The 25,102-nt window shown below is 38.8% G+C and overlaps 1 protein-coding gene and 1 pseudogene across 3 annotated transcripts in view; one reads left to right on the top strand and one right to left on the bottom strand.

Moving 5' to 3' along the window:
• XXYLT1 (xyloside xylosyltransferase 1) overlaps window positions 1-25,102 on the bottom strand; it is a 276,716-nt gene that overhangs the window by 199,553 nt on the left and 52,061 nt on the right. The window lies entirely within an intron of this gene.
• Window positions 15,039-16,643, top strand: LOC143648810 (protein DBF4 homolog A pseudogene; annotated as a pseudogene).

Below are 25,102 nucleotides of genomic sequence, written 5' to 3' on the forward strand. Positions count from 1 at the left end.
TATTGGCTGCATCCATCACTGATTGCATTTGTAATCAGCTAAGGGAAGTGTCTTCTGTAATGAGTGATGCTTAATCCAATCACAGGAAAGCTTTTAAGGAGGATTCAGAAGAGACAGTCACTCTTCCTGCTTCAGCCAGTGAGCCTGTCCCACAGAGTTCCTCCAGACCCTTCATTGGAGTCACCAGCTTCACAGCCTGCCCTACGGACCCTGGACCCTTACATTCCCATGGTTATGTGAGACACTTTTATATCTATGTATATCTCCTGCTGATTCTGCTTCTCTAGAGAACCCTAGCTAACACAGGGCTCCATCACAGACCCAGGCTCCTGATTCAGGAGACCACTTTTCTCCCAGGCTGGTCAACACCCATAACACACTCCCAATCTGAGTCAGATTAGTAACCAACTCCGACAACAGATGAAGGAAACAGTGACTTTCTGGAAAACAAACTTTTCTCATCCACTTATATTATGAATGTGAAATGTGAACCTACAGGTTGGCATTCTTCCAATCCCACAAATATGCCAAACATGTTTACACCTCAGGGCCTTTACACTGGCTTTTCCACCCCAGAATCTTCACGTACCTAGATCCTCTAGCCATTCATTTGAGTTGAGTTGAGGCGTCAACTCAAATGTCACCTCCTCAGTGAGACATTCCTGGACTACAAAGATAGCTACCACTCCCCCTTTACCCTGCCTGCCCCCCCTCAACACATGCACAACTAGTCCTGGCTATCCCATTACCCAGTGTATTTTCTCCATAACAATTATCACCACTTGATATGATATTTTTAAGTGTTTGGTGATTTATTGTCTGTCTCTCCTCACCACTCAACCAGCCTGTGACTCACCATGAAGGAGAGATCCTGCCTGTCTTGTTCGCTGTTATGTATATTCAGGTCTTAGCAAAGTGCTTTGCAAGCAGGAGGCTCAGTAAATGCTTGCTGTATGAATGAATGGATGAATGAATGGGCAGAGGTAAAAGCATCCAGAGAGGAAGGGGTAACATGACCACCTGCTCCACGATACCCTGCAGAACCTGTCCGTGGCTGAACTCAAGAACTCAGCAGCTTCTTCCAACCCCAGGCTCTCCCCTTTCAGCCTCTCGCATGCTTCTCCATCTCCATCCTGGCCCTTATCCAAAGGAGGGAAATTTCTTCCACGTGGGACTTAATGTAAACCTTTAGGAACATGGGCCTTCTTTTTACCTTCAACCTATTGGTTAAAATGTCCAGGAAAGCCAGTCTGTTATATCCCACCTTGTCAGTAAGAGCTGTTACCCAATAATTCCTATACCCAACTTGCAGGCTGCTTTAGAATTTTTAATTCTGAAAGCAGGTCAAAGGTGGTTTCTTAAATGAAGTTCTCCTGAACTATGGAGAGATAGAGCGATAACTGATTGACAGGCAGGTAGAGCAACAGATCTACTGATCTCTCTCTCTCTCTCTCTCTTTTTTAATCACTATCATGTTCTAAAAACACCATCAGTTACCAAGGGCTGTATGTTCACCCTCCAATAACTTTATTTCACTTTGAAAACAAAGATCTCTCAGAATAAGTTACAAATGCTCAGAATTTGTTAGTTTTAAATGGGAAAAAAGGTGAAAATCATCATTTTTTATAAGAAAAGAAAATGATGAATCCACAAGTTGGATCTCTCCCTGATGGGACTTTTATCACTTCAGTGGGATGTCCTAGATATAATTTAATTTTGTCAGGCAGACCCTAAGCAGCTGAAGAGAAAAAAAGAAGCCTGCACATTTAATTTCCAAAGTAATTTCCAAGACCCATTCTCATGGCCTACTTTCCTACACCTCAAAAGCTACAGCCCTCCCTTCATTCTCACTGCAGGGCCTCCAGTCATCACCAGACCATCACTTGGTCTGTGCCGCCCTCCCCATTCTATCTCACATCTACTGTACCATCGGAAGTTTGCAGATAGCCAGACCTGCAATTAATGTTCTGGGGCTCCAGCAAGGTGCCCTGTCCTGACTGAGATGGGCCATATTCCAGTGCTCCAAAGGCTTGATCTGACAGGGAACAGGACGGCAAGGAGGAAACATAATGTAAGAGGATTCAGCCCAACCCCTGTGGAAGAGGCCCACTGGGTGGTGGGTGACTGAGGGCCAAGCACAGAGAGATGTGTCCCCAACAAGACAGCATGTTTCTATTGCATCAGTAGGAAGGTCGTTTTGGAGCAGAGGTCTTGTAGTGCTTCACTCTGTAGACTCTCAAACACTTGGGCCTATCCAAAGGAATTCTCAGGCTGATCGCAAGGAGCTGTGACAACTCTCCAGGAGAGGGTCACCTCCCTGGAGGGCAAGGAACAGCCAGAAGAAGGATGAAAAGAAACACATGGAAAGGAGTAAAGGGAGGTAGGTGAGTTATGTCCTAGACACTCCTCCAAAGCCGAATATGCATGAACCGTAAGGCCACACCAAAGGAGAAGGAGAGGGAAAAAGGCCTGTGCTATCTTCTGAACTCTGTATTTGTCCATGATCAGCTAACAGAACATTAGATTGTGGCCACATGCCCTTCTAGGTGTTCTTGACATAGCTAAGAGGTTAAATAAGCATACATCCTAATGTCTCTTTAATCCAGTCCATCCAGTCCCCCAGAGGCCCACAGTCAAGGAGGCATGCCTGCCTCTCAAACTCCAGGATAGCTTGCAGAACCTGCCCCTGGTTGAACTCAAGAACTCAGCAGCTTCTTCCAACCCCAGGATCTCCCCTTTCAGCCTCTCGCATGCTTCTCCATCTCCATCTTGGCCCTTATCCAAAGGAGGGAAATTTTTTCCACGTGGGACTTAATGTAAACCTTCAGGAATAGGAAGGGCTCCTGATTCCAGCTTCACCTTGCCCTCACAACCTGCTGCTCTGGCCACTGGTCCTATTTCCCAACTCTCAACAGTGAGCAGCTCTTTTTGAAAACAAATGAACTTCTCCTGCCATGTGGGAGACCTGGGTTCGATTCCCAGACCATGCACCCAAACAAACAAACAAACAAAAATATGCACTGCCTGTCACCCTCCATCTTTCTTTACTTGCAAGACTTCCGGCATTCTCCTTTCTCTGCATGTGTATTTAATAAATTTCTTACCTACTTGCTCTATCTGTGCTGTGCTTCTGAATTCTTTCTTACAGCACAGCTAAGAACCTGTAAACCAAAATCCGGTAACATATTTTGGCGAACCAGTCAGGAGTGACTTCTTTCCAACTGTCTGGAATGATGAGTACCAGGAGTCTTGACCATGAGCTGTTGCTTTTCCTTCTCACTTGGTTCACTTCTATCCTATCCTATGTCTTCATTTTCACTGCTCTCTCTGGGACACAAACCTCGGTTCACCCTAAGCCTTTGGCTCCCTCCTTGGAGGTGGCAGGAACCTGTCTCAATGCCATGCAGATTCAAGAAGGCTCAGGGTGGCAGGTGATCAGCCCTTTGGAATCTGATTGGGGGCTTCTCCCCGTGTCTAGCAGAAGTCTTGTGGGAGCCAAATCAAGTCCCTCTCTCTCTCAGTTTGGCTGAGACCTCCCCACACTCTCTTTTCCTCCCTTGTGAAGACTAAAACTTTTCCTCCTGAGTCTATTCTTTTTTTTCACCTCTTCATCAGAGGTCTTCTCCTTGCCTCCATGAGAATCTCCCTCTTTCTCCTCTGTCTAGCTTTCAATGCCTTCTAAGACATCCCAGGACCCTGGGCTAAAAATTCTTGTACTAAACAAGGTGCTGTCATTAACATTTTAGAGAGTCACTTCTGGTTTATGCCCATGGGAACTGGGTACTTTACAACGGGAGTGTCTCCCCTAAAAGCCAAAAATAAGGTTTGTAGAATAAACAAAAGCCCTGGGTATCCTTTTATCTGAGTCTTTCCCTTTCTTTGTCAATTACTATGTCTCAAGTCCCAGCATGTTCTGTTCTTAGCTCTCTTGAAAGGGTCACCCAGTGTGGGAATAAACCATTGGCTGGGGACAATACACTCTTGTGTGTGTGTTCGCTTTCACTTTGTAAGATATGTGCTATAAAAGACAGAGAGAGCCTCATTCCTGGCCCTGCTGAATAGTATGCCTATACCTGAACCCTGTGATTGCCCGAAAAGGGTATCAAGCCACATTTTGTTAGGTGACTGGCCTTTCCCAGGACATTCTCTCTTAAGGGGAGCCCAATATCTTTGTCATATGTTCTTTCCCTCTATCCTGATCCAGGCAAAACCTGAGGAAATTCCCTCCTTAGAGTTTCTTTGTGGCAAATCCTTTCCATTCTCTTAAGCAGTAAGTCAGGCAGTAAGTTTAGAGCACAGACACCCAGGAAGATGAGTGGGTAGGTTCAGCAGCAAGAGAATGGTCCTGGGCCATCAGTCTCCTGAATCTTTGAGGATCCCTGGGGATGCCTGGGAATAGGGGGCCTGATACCATAGGCCCAATGGATTAGCACTTAGAATGGCAGGCTGGTAACCTGGGACACAGGGCACTGGTAGGGAAATCTGCTTTATTTCTTCTCACTCTTCCTTGAGGTGCTCCTACTGCAATACTGTCTAGCCACAATATCACCTAGAGAACAGCCAGTGTTGGCTCACAAATGGGAAATCTCTTGTGAAAAGGAGATAAAGTAGCAAGAGATTCTTTATATGTAGATCCATGAAGGGCTCTTGCAAATTACGTTATGTCCAGGTGGACTCTCAAGGGCTTCCTCCTCATGACTCTTCCTTACAGATGAAGGCAGATATTTTAAGTGATCCCTTCTTAAACAGCCCTCCCTACTATGGCCCTGTTCCAGACTGAAGCACAGGGCAACACAGACCAACTTGCGGGCCAACAGCCTACGCAATATGCAGTATGAGAGCAGCAATTCCAAATGCTGACCCAAACTGGAACTACCAGAGGAGTCAGGGAGACTTGAAAACCAGAGACCATACGATAACTTCCACAATGGAAAGAATGAAAAAGTATACCATCAAACCTGTAAATTGTAATAGATTAAAGAGCAAACTCAGGAGGATAAGGAAAACCCTGCTCTATTTCAGGGAAGGCTGGTGGAGACTATGAAAAAGTATACCCAAGTAGTCCCTGACTTCCCAGAGAGGCAAATAATGCCTAAAACCTATGTTTATTGGTCAGTCATCTCCCAATATAAAGAAAAAACTCTAGAAACTGGTCTCAGGGCCATAACCCCCTACGGATTATCTCATGAACACCAATTTTTCTGTTTTTAATAACCAGGACAGGGCTGTGGAGGAGGAGAAGGTAAGGAGAGACAGGAACAAAGCTCAGCTCATAGCACTTGCCTTGAATGGCAAACAGCCGCCTCAGGGCCCCTTGGGGCAGAAGCAGCTGGATTCTGCTATAAGTGAGGAAAGATGGGCACTGGAAGTATGAGTGTCCTCAAAGATGCTGAGAGCCCCCAGGGCTTTGTCCTAAGTGTGGGAAAGCTGGACACTGGGCCTGGGAGTGCGCCGAGTTCCAAAGGGGAGTCAAGGTTCTCCCAAAGGCATTAGTGACCACTCCCAAGTAAGACTGAGGAGGCCAGGGGTCACTAATGGCTCCCTGGACATTGCTGAAGAACATCAGTTTTAACAAGCCCCAAATGACCTTCAACACTACAGGTAAGACAACTAATTTTTTAATTAACACCAAAGCCACTTACTCTGTTTTGACCTATCACTCAAGTTCATTATCCTTGTGAACCTGTCCTATAGTAGGAGTAGATAAAAAGCCTGAAGACAGGACCATCATTCATCCCCTCCTTTGTCAACTGTCAGTGCACTTTCAGTTCATCTGTTCCTGGTAGTACCAAAATGCCCCACCCCTTTCTAAGGCAAGATCTTCACTCCCTGGGGACCACTTTAAAACTAGTAAACCCAGACAGTAGCTACCCTTAATTTGCCCCAGGCCTCTACTGAGTTGAGGTCTCTCAGCATCTCAAAGGAAATCCTTGAGCAAATAAGCTTGTCTATATAAAATAAAGGCATCCAAAGGCTAACCCAGAAATAACGCCAAACTGCATTCAAGTTCTCAGTCATAAATCTTAAAAACTCATTTTTGTATCCTTCTTCACCCTAATACCCATTGGCTTTTAAATGGCAAAAACTTAATAATAAAATTCCCACTCTACTTACTTAAACAGTGCTGCCCCAAAGTTTTCAAAATAATCCCCGTATCTGAGAATAGCTCGCACCCGCAGGGAGCCTGGAGGGCAGCAATCATCCACCATGGGGCAGGCCTCAGGGTGGGGGAAGTGATCACTCAATCAGGTGTAAGAAAAGCCAGCCTGCAGCAGCAGCATTTGGCAGGCCAACCAGCGCTGAGGATCAGCTGATGAGCTGATCTTCTAGGTGCTGGTTGGCTCCCCAGTTCCCTCGCAGAGACCTGCCCGCTGGTCAGCCCTGGTGGAGCAGCCCCCTGCTGAGCACGTGGACCTCCAGTCGCTCTGGCCAGGAGGGGCTGGGCTGAGTGAGGAGAAGACTCGGGCATGCCATCTGCTGGTCAGACAATGCTGAGAGTTCAGGCTGCATCTCCAGCATGGTAGTCAGCCATTCTGCCACTGGAATACCCATGCACTCCAGCCTACCTTATAACAGACCCTTAAATTAAACCATATCCCTACATGAGATCCAGACCTTGACTGAGCAGAGAATAATTGACAAAGTGCAAAAGGAAACATTCATCAAAAACTAAATAAATACAAAACTTTAGAAGAGTAAAGGAAACCAACTTGCATAGCAACCATATCAAGATCAACAAATGCCGAGAAAACAATAGAAAATCACAAAGCACATGAAGATCCAAGCAGAAATGGCCCAACCAAACAACCAAATCAAAATTTCTGAAGGGACACAGAATATGGAACTACTCAAGGATATTTATAAATAAATAAAGGATATAAGGAAGACACTAGAAGAGCATAAAGAATTTGAGATGTTAAGTAGAAAAATGGCAGATCTCACAGCAATGAAAGATAAGTAGACCAAATAAAAAATATACTGGAGATACACAATAGCAGATTTGAAGAAGCAGAGGGAAGAATAAGTGGGCTAGAAGATAGAACTAGAGTGCACAAAAGAACAAGAAAGATGGAAAAATGCACAAAAGAACAAAATAGAAAAAATACAACTCACCTTAGGGAAAAGATCGACAACAAGAAGTACAAAAATAAAAGAATTGTTGGTGTCATAGAAGGGGAAGAGAAGAGCAAAGGGTTGGAAAGTTAATTGAAGATATAATTGGAGAAAATTTCCCAACCCTTATAAAAGACATTAATATGCACATCAAAGAGACCCAATGAACTCCAAAAAGAATAAATCCGAACAAGCCCACTCCAAGACACATACTAATCAGACTGTCAAGTGCTGAAGAGAAACAGAAAGTCCTAAAAGCAGCGCAAGAAAAGCAATCTACTACATACAAGGGAAAACACACAAGACTGACTTCAGACTACTCAACAGGCACCAGGTAATCAAGAAGGCAATGGTGTGATATTTTTAAGATCCTGAATGAGAAAGGCTTTCAATTAAGAATTCTTTATCCAGCCAAATTATCCTTCAAAATCAAGGGAGAGATTAAAATCTTCAAAGATAAAGAAAGATTGAGAGAACTAGTCAACAAGGGACCAGCCCTACAAGAAATAGTAAAGGGAGCCCTGTCAGCTGATAAAAAAAGACAGGAGAGGGAGGTCAAGAGAAGGGCACAGAATTGAAGAATATGAGTAAAGGTAATGTAAAGGAAAAGAGAGGGAGAAGGAAAATATTATACAGATCTGACAAATAAAAACTAAAGGACAAGATGGTAGAATCAAGAACTGCTCCTACAGCAATTACTCTGAATGTGAATGGACTAAACTCACCAATTAAAAGATACAGACTGACAAAATGGATCAAAAAACATAATCTATGTATATGCTGTTTACAAGAGACACATCATAACCTCAAGGACACAGTTAGGTTGAAAGTAAAAGGATGGAAAAATATCTTCTATGCAAGTTGTAGCCAAAAGAAAGCAGAAGTAGCCATACTAATACTAGACAAAATAGACTTTAAATGTAAGGACATCATAAGAGACAAAGAAGGACACTGTATATTAATAAAAGGGGCAATTCACCAAGAAGAAATAACAATCACAAATGTGTATGCTTCCAATCAAGGAGCTCCAAAGAACACGAGGCACATACTGGAAAAACTGAAGGGAGCTATAGACATAAGCTTATTCAGAAATAAGTGGGAGACTTCAATACACCACTCTCCACTATAGATAAAACAACCACACAGAGGATCAACAAGGAAATAGAGAACCTAAACATTAAGATAAATGGATTAGATCTAATAGACATATAGATCATTACAACCCCAAACACTAGGATACATGTTCTTCTCCAGTACACATGGAACATTCTTCAGAATAGAGCTTATACTGGGACATAAATTGAGTCTCTATAAATTTAATAAGATTGAAATTATCCAAAGCACTTTCTCTGATCACAACAGAATGAAGCTGGCAATTAATAATCACCAAAGAACCAGAGCTTACACAAATATATGGACATTAAACAACACACTCTTAAATAATCAGTAGGTCAAGGAAGAATTGCTAGAGAAATCAATAAATATCTGGAGATGAATGATATGAGAATACGACATATCAAAACCTATGGGATGCAGCAAAGGTAATGCTGAGAGGGAAATTTATTGCCCTAAATGCCTATACTAAAAAACAATAATAAGCAAAACTTGAGGATTTAACTGCTCACTTGGAGAATTTAGAGAAAGAACAGAAAATTAACCCCAAAGTAAATAAGAAGAGAAATAATAAAGATTAATGCAGAAATAAACAAACTGGAGAACAATAAAACAACAGAAAGAATCAACAAAACTAAAAGTTGGTGCTTTGAGAAAATTAATAAAATTGATGGTCCTCTAGCTAGACTAGCAAAGAAGGAAAGAGAGATGACACAATAAACAAAATCAGAAATGAGAGGGAGGTTGTTTTCACAGATCATGAAGAAATTTTAAAAATCATAAGAGGACTTCTGGAGAAGATAGTGGCTTAGTAAGACGTGCGGGTCTTAGTTCCTCCTCCAGAACAGCTACTAGAGAAGTAGAAACCATTCAGAACAGCTCCCAGAAACACGACAGAGACCAAGAAGACAGCGTACCCCATTCTGGAACGGCTGACTGGCTGGGAGAACCCGCTCCGGTGAGATCTCCGAGGGGCGCGGGCTTCCCTGGGCCAGGGCGGCAGGCGGCCAGAGTCCCTCCCTCCCTCCTTCCCGGGCCGGCTGGGAGAATTGGACAGGCGGTCCCCGCAAGCCGCGGTGGCTGGCGCCACCCCCCCCACGCACGGCCCCCCAGACCACCTGGGAGAATTGGATCAGAGATCCCCAAGCCACGGAGAACGGCAACGGGGGTCCCTTCCAAACACATGGCTTCCCGGTCCGGCTGGGAAGGGTAGATAGACACTTCCCAAAGCCACGGCGCTGGCGCCCCCCTGCCACGCTTGGCCCCCGGCCGGCTGGGAAATTTGGACAGGCGTTCCCCCAAGCCGCGGAGGCCGGCGACCCTCCCCACGCACAGATCCCCAGGCCGACTGGGAGATTTGGATTGGCACTCCCTCAAGCCGCATCGGCTGGTGACCCCCGCCTACAGCGAGAGTTTTCCAAAGTTAAAGGGGCCACAGCATCTTTTACTGGTGGGACCCGCAGACAGATGAGCACCATGAGCGCCACCTACTGGGCAGGATAAGAAAAGCAGAGCCCAGAGATTTCACAGAAAAATCTTTCAACCTGCAGGGTCTTACACCCAGGGAAATCTGATTAAATGCCCAGACGCCAGCAGAAGATAACGGACCACACTCAGAAAATTGAAAATATGGCCCAGTCAAAGGAACAAACCAATAGTTCAAATGCGATACAGGATCTGAGAAAACTAATGCTGAATATACGAACAGAAATGGAAAACCTCTTCAAAAACCAAATCGATAAATTGAGGGAGGACATGAAGAAGACATGGACTGAACAAAAAGAAGAAATAGAAAAACTGAAAAAACAAATCACAGAACTTATGGGAGTGAAGGACAAAGAAGAAAAAATGGAAAAAACAATGGATACCTACAATGGTAGATATAAAGAGACAGAAGCTAGAATTAATGATTTGGAGGATGGAACATCTGAATTCGAAAAAGAAACAGAAACTATAGGGAAAAGAATGGAAAAATTTGAACAGGGAATCAGGGAACTGAATGACAATATGAAGCGCACAAATATACGTGTTGTGGGTGTCCCAGAAGGAGAAGAGAAGGGAAAAGGAGGAGAAAAACTAATGGAAGAAATTATCACTGAAAATTTCCCAACTCTTATGAAAGACCTAAAATTACAGATCCAAGAAGTGCAGCGCACCGCAAAGAGAACAGACCCAAATAGGCGTTCTCCAAGACACTTACTAGTTAGAATGTCAGAGGTCAAAGAAAAAGAGAGGATCTTGAAAGCAGCAAGAGAAAAACAATCCATCACATACAAGGGAAACCCAATAAGACTATGTGTAGATTTCTCAGCAGAAACCATGGAAGCTAGAAGACAGTGGGATGATATATTTGAATTACTAAAAGAGAAAAACTGCCAACCAAGACTCCTATATCCAGCAAAATTATCCTTCAAGAATGAGGGAGAAATTAAAACATTCTCAGACAAAAAGTCACTGAGAGAATTTGTGATCAAGAGACCAGCTCTGCCAGAAATACTAAAGGGAGCACTAGAGTCAGATACAAAAAGACAGAAGAGAGAGGTATGGAGAAGAGTGTAGAAAGAAGGAAAATCAGATATGATATATATAATACAAAAGGCAAAATGTTAGAGGAAAATATTATCCAAACAGTAATAACACTAAATGTTAATGGACTGAATTCCCCAATCAAAAGGCATAGACTGGCAGAATGGATTAAAAAACAGGATCCTTCTATATGCTGTCTACAGGAAACACATCTTAGACCCAAAGATAAACATAGGTTGAAAGTGAAAGGTTGGGAAAAGATATTTCATGCAAATAACAATCAGAAAAGAGCAGGAGTAGCTATACTAATATCCAACAAATTAGACTTGAAATGCAAAACAGTTAAAAGAGACAAAGAAGGACACTATATACTAATAAAAGGAACAATTAAACAAGAAGACATAACAATCATAAATATTTATGCACTGAACCAGAATGCCCCAAAATACGTGAGGAATACACTGCAAACACTGAAAAGGGAAATAGACACATATACCATAATAGTTGGAGACTTCAATTCACCACTCTCATCAACGGACAGAACATCTAAACAGAGGATCAATAAAGAAATAGAGAATCTGAATATTACTATAAATGAGCTAGACTTAACAGACATTTATAGGACATTACATCCCACAACAGCAGGATACACCTTTTTCTCAAGTGCTCATGGATCATTCCTAAAGACAGACCATATGCTGGGTCACAAAGCAAGTCTTAACAAATTTAAACAGATTGAAATCATACACAACACTTTTTCGGATCATAAAGGAATGAAGTTGGAAATCAATAATAGATGGAGTGTCAGAAAATTCACAAATACGTGGAGGCTCAACAACACACTCTTAAACAACGAGTGGGTCAAAGAAGAAATTGCAAGAGAAATTAGTAAATACCTCGAGGCAAACGAAAACGAAAACACAACATATCAAAACCTATGGGATGCAGCAAAGGCAGTGCTAGAGGGAAATTTATTGCCCTAAATGCCTATATCAGAAAAGAAGAAAAGGCAAAAATGCAGGAATTAACTGTCCACTTGGAAGAACTGGAGAAAGAACAGCAAACTAATCCCAAAGCAAGCAAAAGGAAAGAAATAACAAAGATTAGAGCAGAAATAAATGAAATTGAAAACATGAAAACAATAGAGAAAATCAATAAGACCAGAAGTTGGTTCTATGAGAAAATCGGTAAGATTGATGGGCCCTTAGCAAGATTGACAAAAAGAAGAAGAGAGAGGATGCAAATAAATAAGATCAGAAACGGAAGAGGAGACATAACCACTGACCTCACAGAAATAAAGGAGGTAATAACAGGATACTATGAACAACTTTATGCTAATAAATACAACAATTTAGATGGAATGGACGGGTTCCTGGAAAGACATGAACAACAAACTTTGACTCAAGAAGAAATAGATGACCTCAACAAACCAATCACAAGTAAAGAAATTGAATCAGTCATTCAATTTCTTTTTAGGAAAAGTTTCCTAAAAAGAAAAGTCCAGGACCAGACGGCTTCACATGTGAATTCTATCAAACATTCCAGAAAGAATTACTACCAACTCTCCTCAAACTCTTCAAAAAAATCGAAGTGGAGGGAAAACTACCTAATTCATTCTATGACGCCAACATCACCCTCATACCAAAACCAGGCAAAGATATTACAAAAAAAGAAAACTACAGGCCAATCTATCTAATGAATATAGATGCAAAAATCCTCAACAAAATTCTAGCAAATCGAATCCAACAACACATTAAAAGAATTATACATCATGACCAAGTAGGATTCATCCCAGGTACGCAAGGATGGTTCAACATAAGAAAATCAATTAATGCAATACACCATATCAACAAATCAAAGCAGAAAAATCACATGATCATCTCAATTGATGCAGAGAAGGCATTTGACAAGATTCAACATCCTTTCCTGTTGAAAACACTTTAAAAGATAGGAATACAAGGGAACTTCCTTAAAATGATAGAGGGAATATATGAAAAACCCACAGCTAATATCATCCTCAATGGGGAAAAATTGAAAACTTTCCCCCTAAGATCAGGAACAAGACAAGGATGTCCATTATCACCACTATTATTCAACATCGTGTTGGAGGTTCTAGCCAGAGCAATTAGACAAGAAAAAGAAATACAAGGCATCAAAATTGGAAAGGAAGAAGTAAAACTATCACTGTTTGCAGACGATATGATACTATATGTCGAAAACCCGGAAAAATCCACAACAAAAGTGCTGGAGCTGGTAAATGAGTACAGCAAAGTAGCAGGTTACAAGATCAACACTCAAAAATCTGTAGCATTTCTATACACTAGTAATGAACAAGCTGAGGGGGAAATCAAGAAACGAATCCCATTTACAATTGCAACTAAAAGAATAAAATACCTGGGAATAAATTTAACTAAAGAGACAAAAAACCTATATAAAGAAAACTACAAAAAACTGTTAAAAGAAATCACAGAAGACCTAAATAGATGGAAGGGCATACCATGTTCATGGATTGGAAGACTAAATATAGTTAAGATGTCAATCCTACCTAAATTGATTTACAGATTTAATGCAATACCAATCAAAATCCCAACAACTTACTTTTCAGAAATAGAAAAACCAATAAGCAAATTTATCTGGAAGGGCAGGGTGCCCTGAATTGCTAAAAGTATCTTGAGGAAAAAAAAACGAAGTTGGAGGTCTCACGCTGCCGGACTTTAAGGCATATTATGAAGCCACAGTGGTCAAAACAGCATGGTATTGGCATAAAGATAGATATATCGACCAATGGAATCGAATAGAGTGCTCAGATATAGACCCTCTCATCTATGGACATTTGATCTTTGATAAGACAGTCAAGCCAACTCACCTGGGACAGAACACTCTCTTCAATAGGTGCCTAGAGAACTGGATATCCGTATGCAAAAGAATGAAAGAAGACCCGTATCTCACACCCTATACAAAAGTTAACTCAAAATGGATCAAAGATCTAAACATTGGGACTAAGACCATAAAACAGTTAGAGGAAAATGTAGAGAGATATCTTATGAAACTTACAATTGGAGGTGGTTTTATGGACCTTAAACCTAAAGCAAGAGCACTGAAGAAAGAAATAAATGGGAGCTCCTCAAAATTAAACACTTTTGTGCATCAAAGAACTTCATCAAGAAAGTAAAAAGACAGCCTACACAATGGGAGACAATATTTGGAAACGACACATCAGATAAAGGTCTAGTATCCAGAATTTATAAAGAGATTGTCCAACTCAACAACAAAAAGACAGCCAACCCAATTACAAAATGGGAAAAAGACTTGAACAGAAGAGGAAATACAAATGGCCAAAAGGCACATGAAGAGATGCTCAATGTCCCTGGCCATTAGAGAAATGCAAATCAAAACCACAACGAGATATCATCTCACACCCACCAGAATGGCCATTATCAACAAAACAGAAAATGACAAGTGCTAGAGAGGATGCGGAGAAAGAGGCACACTTATCCACTGTTGGTGGGAATGTCAAATGGTGCAACCACTGTGGATGGCAGTTTGGCGGTTCCTCAAAAAACTGAATATAGAATTGCCATACGACCCAGCAATACCATTGCTAGGTATCTACTCAAAGGACTTAAGGGCAAAGACACAAACGGACATTTGCACACCAATATTTATAGCAGCGTTATTTACAATTGCAAAGAGATGGAAACAGCCAAAATGTCCATCAACAGAAGAATGGCTAAACAAACTGTGGTATATACATACGATGGAATATTATGCAGCTTTAAGGCAGGATAAACTTATGAAGCATGTAATAACATGGATGGACCTAGAGAATATTATGCTGAGTGAGTCCAGCCAAAAACTAAAGGACAAATACTGTATGGTCCCACTGATGTGAACGGACATTCGAGAATAAACTTGAAATATGTCACTGGTAACAGAGTCCAGCAGTAGTTAGAAACAGGGTAAGATAATGGGTAATTGAAGCTGAAGGGATACAGACTGTGCAACAGGACTAGATACAAAAACTCAAAAATGGACAGCACAATAATACCTAATTGTAAAGTAATCATGTTAAAACACTGAATGAAGCTGCATCTGAGCTATAGGTTTTTGTTTTGTTTTGTTTTGTTTTGTTCTTACTATTATTACTTTTATTTTTTTTTCTCTATATTAACATTCTTTATCTTTTTCGGTTGTGTTGCTAGTTCTTCTAAACCAATGCAAATGTACTAAGAAACGATGATCATGCACCTATGTGATGATGTTAAGAATTACTGATTGCATTAAGAATGGTTGCATATGTAGATGATTTCTAAAAAAAAAAAAAAAATGGACAGCACAATACTACCTAATTGTAATGTAATTATTTTAAAACACTGAATGAAGCTGCATCTGAGCTATAGTTTTTATTTTATTTTTTTCTTATATATTTTTGTATTTTTTATTTTTATTTCTTCTCTATATTATCATTTTATTTCTTTTTCTGTTGTCTTGCTATTTCTTTTTCTAAATAGATGCATATGTACTAAGAAATGATGATCATACATCTATGTGATGATATTAAGAATTACTGATTGCATATGTAGAATGGAATGATTTCTAAATGTTGTGTTAGTTAATTTTTTTAATTAATAAAAAATGTAAAAAAAAATGTAAAAAAATAAAAATTAGAAAAAAAATCAGGTTAAACTAAGAATCCAAACTGATGGTGATAAATATGGTGGTACCCCAATTCAACTCCATTTGAAAGAGAGAAAAAAAAAGGATATTGTGAATGTTGCTTGCAGAAATACGAAGATCTCGAAACTCATCTTCTAACTGAGCAACACAGAAACTTTACACAGAGTAACCAGTATCAAGTTGTTGATATTGTATCTAACTTGGTTATTGATTTTGTGGAATATGAAAGGAACATGCCTAAACAGAAATGAATAAAATACAGCGTTGGATCCCTTTCTCCTGTTACTGCAAAGAAGACTAAGCCAAGAGAGCACCTAGAACTGCAGTATATTTCTCAGAAGGACTTCAGGGAAAATAAAGTTGTGCAAATGATCAAGCAAAATTTCCTGTGTAAAGAGCCCCAAGAACCTGAACATAAATTTATGTTTATTTCAAAACCCACCCCCTGCCCTTCTAGTGAACTGAGAGAACTTGAGAAAAAATAAAAATAACAAATATTCCATATTAAATCCAGCTGAAAATGACATAAAACAGAATTTTACGCCGTTATCTTCACATGAAAATAAACAAGGATGCATTATTGATGTTTCTGAACATAAATGCATCATAAATGAAAGTGACTTAGAAGAACTAAGGGCAAATAACTGTCCATGTGGGCTACGGGACAATATTCTGATTTCATTAATAGTGCATCCCAACTGAAGCAGAAGTCAGATTCTGTGACTTTTGCAGCAAAGGATCTGAAGGAAAAGGACCTTAATTCAACATTTGGTCGTGGTTCTGGTCTGATAGCAATACACAGTTCACAAGATGACCTAACAATTCAGGCAAATACTCCATCCCACAGCCCTCTCATGGAAACAAATGATTGTGACACCAAGAATATGGATACTTTACCTTCTGGTAAAATCCATCGGAAAGTGAAAATATTAGGAAGAAATAAGAAAGAAAATCTGGAACCAAATGTGGAATCAGATAAAAGAACAGAGTTTCTTGCTACACAAGAAGAAAACAGAATTTGTAGTTCACCAGTGCAATCTTTACTGGACTTATTTCAGACCAGTGAGGAAAAATCAGAATTTTTAGGCTTTACAAGCTATGCTGAAAACAGTGGTACATGTAATATTATAGATATTTGGGAAGAAGAAAATTCCAATGATCTGTTGTCAATGTTTTTCTCTTCCCCTTCCACTTCTATATTCACTGGCTTTTAGTCTTTTTTAAACAGTTTGTACTTTACACAAGTAATAAGGATCATATTCTTGAAATTTTTATAAGTATGTATAAAAATTCTTGGAATTTTTTGCCAACTTCATTAAAGAGCTGAATGTAAATATTAAAAAAAAAAAGTCAACCCATAAAACTGAAGCAAGTATTTGTAAATCATACATTTGATATGGGATTTATTTAGTATATATTAAAAAATCTTACAACAAACAATAAAAAGAGAATCCAATTAGGAAATAAGTAAAGGATTTGAATAGACATTTCTCCAAAGAAGATATGCAAATGGCCAATAAGCTCATGAAAAGATGCTCAGAATCATTAATCATTAGGGAATTGCAAATCAGAACCACAGTGAGATCAGTATAATTAAAAAGACAGAAAATAACATGTTTTGGCGAAATGCTGAAATTGTAACCCTCATGTATTGCTAGTAGGAATGTAAGATGGTGCAGCTGCTTTGGAAAACAGTTTGACAATTCCTCTAAAAGTTTTAAACATAGAGCTGTATAATCCAGAAATTCCACTCCTTGGTATATACCTGAGAGAATTGAAAGCATATATCCATGCAAAAACTTACACATGATTGTTCATAGAAGCATTATTCATAAAAGCCAAAAATGGACACAACACAAAAAACCATCAGTTGATTAATGTAAAAATAAATGTTTATGTCTATGTGGTGGGATATTATTAGGCCATTAAAATGATTGGTACTGATACATGTTACATCGTAGGTGTACCCTGAAAACATACTAAGTGAAATAAAGCAAGACACAAAGTTCAAAAAAAAAAAAAAGAATTACTGATTGCATATGTAGAATGGAATGATTTCTAAACGTTGTGTTAATTTCTTTTTTTTCTTTAGTAAAAAAAATCATGAGACTATTATGAACTATGCCAACAAACTAGATAACTTAGACAAAATGGACAAATTCCTAGAAATACACGAATTACCTATACTGACTCGAGAAGAAATAGAAGATCTCAACCAACCAATTACAAGTAAGGAGAGCTAATCAGTCATCAAAAATCTTCCCACAAAAAAAAGCCCAGTACCTGATGGCTTCACAGGAGAATTTTATCAAACTTTTTAAAAAGAACTGACACCAATCCTGCTCAAACTCTCCCAAAAAACTGAAGAAAAAGGAACACTACCTAACTCATTTTCTGAAGCTAGCATCACTCTAGCTAAATTGGATAAAGATGATACAAGAAAAGAAAACTACAGACCAATCTTCCTAATGAACATAGATGTGAAAATTCTTAACAAGATACTAACAAATCGTATCCAAAGCCACATTAAAAGAATTATACATCATGATCAAGTGGGATTCATACCAGGAATGTAAGGGTAGTTCAACATAAGGAAGTCATTCAACATAATACAGCACATTCACAAATCAAAAGGGAAAAATCACATGATCATATCGATTGACACTGAAACAGCATTTGACAAAACCCAACATCCTTTTCTGATAAAAACACTTCAAAAGTTAGGCATCAAACGAAACTTTCTCAGTATCATAAAGGGCATATATGAAAAACCCATAGCCAGCATTATACTTAATGGTGAGAAATTGAAAGCATTCCCCTTGAGATCGGGGAGGAAACAAGGATACCCATTGTCACCACTATTATTCAACACTGTATTAGAAGTACTAGCTGGAGCAATTAGATAGGAGAAAGAAATAAAAGGCACCCAAATAGAAAGGGAAAAAGTAAAGCTTTCGTTATTTGTAGATGACATGATCTTATATTTAGAAAACCCTGAGAAATTTACAGTAAAACTACTTGAGCTAATAAACAAATTCAGCAAAGTGGCAGGATACAAGATTAATGTACAAAAATCAGTAATGTTTCTATACACAAGCAATGACCTATCTGAGGTGACAACTAAGGAAAAAATTTCATTCAGAATAGCGACCAGAAGAATCAGGTGTCTAGGAATAAGCCTAACCAGGGATGTCAAGGACTTATGCACAGAAAACTACAAAAAAAATGCTAAAAGAAATTTAAAAATGACCTAAATAGATGGAAAGATACTTCATGCTCATGGATAGTGAGGTTGAATATCATCAAGATGTAAATCCTATCCAAACTTACGTACAGACTCAATGCAATACCAATAAAAATCCCAACAAATCTACTTTGAAGATGTGGAAAAACTGGTTATCAAATGTATATAGAAGACCTCAACTAGCTAAAAATATCCTAAAAAAGAAGAGTGAACTGGGAGGTCTATCATTTCCTGACTTTAAAAGCTTACTATAAAGCCACAGTGGTCAAAACAGCATGGTACTGGCACAAAGACAGAAGGATTGACAGGTGGAATAGAATCGAGAGTGCGGAGACTGCCCACCAAATTTATGGACATGTTATCTTTGATAAGGCCCCAAATCCACTGACTTGGGACAAATAGTCTTTTCAATAAATGGGTATGATAGAGCTAGATTTCAATAGCCAAAAGAATGAAAGAGGACCCCTATTCTTACACCCTATACAAAAATTAATTCAAAATGGATCAAAGACCTAAAGGTAAGAGCCAGTACCACAAAATTTCTTGAAAAAAAATGTAGAGAAACATCTTTAAGATCTAATAATAGTAGCTGGTTTCTTAAACTTAACAGGTAAAGCACAAGCTGTAAAAAAATAAACAAGTGGGAACTCCTTAAGATCAAGAGCTTCTGTGCCTCGAAGGACTTTATTAAAGAGGTGAAGAGGCAGCCAACTCAATGGGAGAAAATATTTGGAAACCACATTCAGACAAAGGCTTAATATCCTGTGTACATAAAGAAATTATGCAGCTCACCAACAAAAGAACAAACAACCCAATTATAAAATGGGCAGGGGAAAGGAATAGGCCCTTTTCTGAAGCACAAATACAGATGGCTAAAAAGCACATGAAGAGCTGCTCATCTGCATTGGCTAAAAGAGAAATGCAAATTAAGACGACAATGAGATACCATCTCACACCTATAAGAACAGCTGTTATTAAACAAACAGGAAACGATAAATGTTGGAGAGGATGTAGAGAAATTGGAACACTTTCACTGTTGGTGGGAATGTATAATGGTTCAGCCACTGTGGAAATCAGTTTGACAGTTTCCCAGAAAACTAAATATTAAGCAGCCCTATGGCTCAGCAATAGCAATTCTTGGTATATACTCAGAAGAGTTAAGGGCAGTGATTCAAACAGACATTTGCACACCAATGTTCACAGCAGCACTATTCACAATTGCCAAGCGACAGAAACAATCCAAGTACCCAACAAGATATGAGTGGATAAACAAAATGTGGTATGTATATATGATGGTATATTATGCAGCATTTAGAAAAAATGATGCCCCAAAAAATATGATAACGTCGATGAACCTTGAGGACATAATGCTGAGTGAAATAAGTCAGACACAAAAGGACAGATACTGTGTGATTCCATTATTCTGACTCTGATAAAGTCGCCAGTGTTTTGGAGCAGCTAGAAGAAAAAAATCTGAATTGAGGGCATGATAGCCCATGACAAACTGGGAACTGTTCTGTAGCTGCCTGTTGAAGTGTGCTTTGAAAATTATTGCTTTTTTTCTTTGTGTGTGTATATATATATATATATACTAAATTTTACAAATGAAAAATGGTTTAAAAAAACTATAGGCAGTTATGGTAATATTAGATAAAATAAATTCCTAAAATCAAACATTTGAAAATACTTAGTAACATAGGTCACTACTTTAGCAAAGTTGGTACTTGTAATAATGTTTTACTTGATATTTTGAGAAAGCACATAGTTTTGATAGTTAATCGAATGGTATTTAAGGTACTGTTTAATATTTAGGATTCAAGTAACTCTGCTATTTGCATTTTTTAGATTTTTTTCCTTCCTTGATTAAATTTTTTTTTTTTAACTTTGGCAGGCACCGGGAATCAAACCTGGGTCTCCAGCATGGCAGGCGAGAACTCTGCCACTAAGCCACCATCGCACCACCCCCTTGTTTTAATTTTAAGTTGGTTTATGAAACACATTGTACAATTAGGCTTTACAATGATTACGTAGATTTTTTTTTTTAATTTGCCTACTACGGATAAGCTAACTAAGAGATCCATTTTCAGTGGTTAAGATTTCCATATGTTACTTGTTAAAATATTTGTATCTTCATATTTTCCTGAAATAAGGAATATATTTAGTAACATGGGTCATTACTATAGTAATGCTGATATTTGAAGAACTTTCTAGTTGATATTTTGAGAACATTCAGTTTTGACAGCTGATCAAATGGTATCTAAGTTAGTATTTAATACTTAGAATTTAAGAACTGTGCTACCTGAATATGTAATTTTTTCCTGTTGTCTCAATTTTAAATTGGTTTATGAAACTTACTGCGCAAACACAGGCTTTACAATGATTTATAAGGATACATTATTTAAATATGTCTATGGTTAAGCTAACTAAGATATCCATTTTTGTGGTTCTAAATGTATTGTTTGTTTCTTAAAAAAAATAATAATAATTTTAAAATCCCCATATTCTTAAAAAAAATTCCTTAGCAGCAAACTTTACTAGCCACCAATTGCCTCAAAGTATACAGTCTTGCAATATGTTAACTCTGTAAACTAACATATTCCTAACATAAAAGTGAATTTTATTGTAATTATTATTATTAACTGAACATATATGGATATGAAAAGTCACAAAATGGTTTAAGAAAGTAAATTTTATAGTCATTACTGACAACAAGCCCTAAGTGAACACAGAAAATTGCAAAAGGTTTAAGCCCTAGACGGATTTGGGAAGCTGTGAAAAAGTAAGATTTTTGTTTTTTTTTATTTTGGGGGCATGGGCAGGCTTTGGAAATTGAACCCAGGTCTCTGGCATGGCAGGCGAGAATTCTGCCACAAAAAATAAGTTTTGTTTATAGTCATAGCTAATTACAAAAAGTTCTGTTCAGTCAATGCTCTCAGTTAAACTGCTCTTAATGAAATATTATAAAACTTGTTCTTAAACATCTGAATACTCTATCTAAAAAAACAGGTTAATAATATCCTTTTGCTTAATGTTTATGTTAGCTTTATCATCCTTTATTTCAGAAAACAAACCTTCTCACCCTTAAAAGAAAACTTACTTTTACAAAGTGAGAGAACAAATCCTTTGTAAGGTGCTTACTGACTGAGAAGTAGATTGGTGAACGATGGTATAAACATATGATTAAACATGGTGCTGCTACAAAAAGGAACAAAACTGTGAGGCATGCAATGATGTGAATGAACCTGCGGGACATTTCGTGAGGCAAAATAAGCCAGAAACAAAAGACCAAATATTGTGTGATCTCATTTAGAAAATACTTATAAGAAAACTGGGGCCTAGATTGTAAGGTTTTATAGCAGTCATATTTAGTCCAGAGTGGTAATTATTATTTCTGGATTTATATATATATATATATATATATATATAGTGAATAAGAATGACAGTCTTTAATTCTGTATAGTTTAATGTGATGCCTGGCTATATCCCAGAGTATATTAAGCAGATAATCAAAAATTCTTGCAAAGTCCCTTGAGGGATGGGAGAAAAAATATGGAACTATTAAACTTTACCACTGGGGAAACCCCAAATACTGTGTCAAACATTAGGGACACCAAAATCACTAGGCCAAGCCATTGATCTTGAGGCTTGCTCTTGTGAATCTTATGCATGTAGAGGAGAAGCTCAGCCTAGCCATTGGTATGCCTAAGAATCACCTCTGGAGGACCTCTTTTGTGGCTCAGATGTGGCCTTTCTCTCGCTAAGCCCAACTCTGCAAGTGGAATCACTGCCCTTCCCGCCATGGGACATGACATCCAGGGAGGAACGTCTCCCTAGAAGCATGGGAGATGATGCCCAGGGATGAGTCTGGCCCTGTTACTGTGAGATCAACGATGCCATCCTGACAAAAAGGCAGAAAAGAAGTGTAACAAATAAGGTATCAGTGGTTGAGAGTTCAAATAGAGTCAAGAAGCTACTCTGGAGGTCACTCTTGTGCATGCTTCCATTAGACATTGCTATCTATCATGGCTTGCCAAACCCCAATCAAAACCACTCCTGCCTTTCACTGATAACTGTTCGCTGCAATACAAATATATTTTGAAAATGCATCCACAATAAATGGAATTCCTCCCAAAAAAAAAAAAACCACTCCTGCCGATCCTAAAGAAAACCTAGTGCGTACAACCTACAAACTTTCCAAAACCTACAACCTCCAGATGGGCCCCTGGACCAGATAAGTCCTGAAATGCAGAGGAGCCAGCCCTTCTAGAATATCAACTAGCTCCATCCTCCATCCCATATTACTGACAGTCCCTTCCAAAATGAAAAAGTTAGAATAGGCCTAGAACAAATACCCCTAAAGAATGGGAGAAAGATAAAAGGTGATGGTAGAGTTATACAGAGAAAGTCAGGTTTAACAAATGAGTACGAGTGCTGAATTATTATATTGTTATTTCTTTTAGCCTCCAATACCTTAGAGCAGCTAGAAATAAAAACCTGAAATTGTGGAATTGTAACCCATACCAAACTCTGAAATCTGTTCTACAACTAATTGCTACAATGTACTTTGAAATTTATTGCTTTCATGTATATATGGTACTTAAAGAGAAGGAGGAGTATAACAGAGAAGACAGGATTTAACAAATGAGTATGACTGCTGAATCATTATATTGATATTTCCATTGGTCTCCGGTGTCTTGGAGCAGCTGGAAGAAAAAATGAAAAATTGTGGAACTATAACCCATACCAAACTTTAAAATTTGTTCTATAACTACTTGTTAAAATGTACTTGGAAATTAAAAAAAAAAAAAGTAAGATGCTAAAATAGTTAACATATTACATTAAAAAGTGTTTACCAAGTATTACAATAATTAAAAGAAATTTTCTATCCTTCTGTTAGCTAAATTTGCATGAGTAAATGTTACATATTTTAAAGCTGTATAAAATTCCTAAAGATGTAATAGTATTCTCATTGCCCATGTTATATCTCAATACTTATCTATGTAACAACCAAATTTACTTATCAGTTAAAATACTTTAAGGCTTCTCTAAAAGCACAGGTAGTCAGCTATAAGTCAAAACTTCATTTTCAACAAACAGAACTTTAAAGAAGAAAAAAGGCAAGTATACAAACTATGTTCTAACTACTAATTAACCTAACCCTAGTAGTGTGTAAAAGTAAAACAAAACTTCTGCTATAGTTTGTAATTAATAACTCCAATATAAAACAACTGTCAAATGTTTTAATTTCTAAAAGTAAATTCAATTTAAAATGCTTATAAAATTAAAGCTTAAGGTGTAAGCTCTTAGAGCAATCACATTTACTCCTAAGTTTTAACTGTTATTTTTAAATTCTGAAATGCTTTGCTGCTTGTATTATCTAGTAATTCCCTAGAACTTTAAGTATCTCTGTAACACCCAAGACTCAAAGTTAAAATTCTCCAACTCTAAAAGTCAGCATGAGTCCATTCAGCAACTTGTATATGACACTGAACTAGTTAAGACAAAATAAATATAATATTGTCTATATTCTAAAACTGTTTAACTTCCTCAACTGGGTAATTCCTTCTATTCTCTTAAGCCACAAATGTTCCTAATTTAATAAAACAAAGCCCTACCCCCCAGGAACTTTAGCTCAGAAAGCAAAACTAATTGTCCTTAACTCTAAAACTGAGAAATGGGAAAAAGCTGTGTCTTCCTAGTTCTGCATGCTTATGTAGCAGTGTAGAAAGAGGGAAGCGTTCTCCCAATTAAACCCCATCAGGAGATACTCAATGTTGAGAACTTCCATGGAGACGGTGGAATAGGATGGGCTGAGTTTACCCATGCTCCAAGGAACAACTAGAGAAGGGACAGGAAAATGATCAGGACAGCAGTTTCAGGGTGCGAGTGACCTGAGAGTATCTTATATACTACATTGGAGGCACTGGATGAAAAACCTGAGGAAATGGGATGCAGAGAATGTCGTGACGTCACCGGGGACAGGCAGCCACACCCAGGAAAGTGCCTGCCACTGCAGCTAGTTTTGTGTATCAGCCCGTTCAGCTCCACAGCCCGGAGCGCCCTTGGGGAATCCGGAAGCCAGTAAACTTGCTTTCCTGTCCATAGAGACCATCCAGCAGGTGCACAGAGCTTACCACTCCCCTCTCCATGCAGAAGCCTGGAGCCCTAGGAGTGCAGACAGGGAGGTGGGGACAAGGAAGCAAGCCACGTCGCTCCCTGTATCCCAGGACCCAGCGCCCACATGCCCATCACCCTACGCACCTTGTACCCTGCCACTGCACCCAATGCACCCACACCCCCACAAATACGCCCAACCCATGCCCACGTGTCCCCGCACACATGCACCATACCCCCACCCCATGGTGGGTCCTGCCCTGCACCACCCTGCTCCACGTATGCCACACCTCAAGGCCATGGCATTGTGCCCCA

The sequence above is a fragment of the Tamandua tetradactyla genome, chromosome 10 (genome assembly GCF_023851605.1).
Source record: "Tamandua tetradactyla isolate mTamTet1 chromosome 10, mTamTet1.pri, whole genome shotgun sequence".
In the NCBI taxonomy this organism is placed as follows: domain Eukaryota; kingdom Metazoa; phylum Chordata; class Mammalia; order Pilosa; family Myrmecophagidae; genus Tamandua; species Tamandua tetradactyla.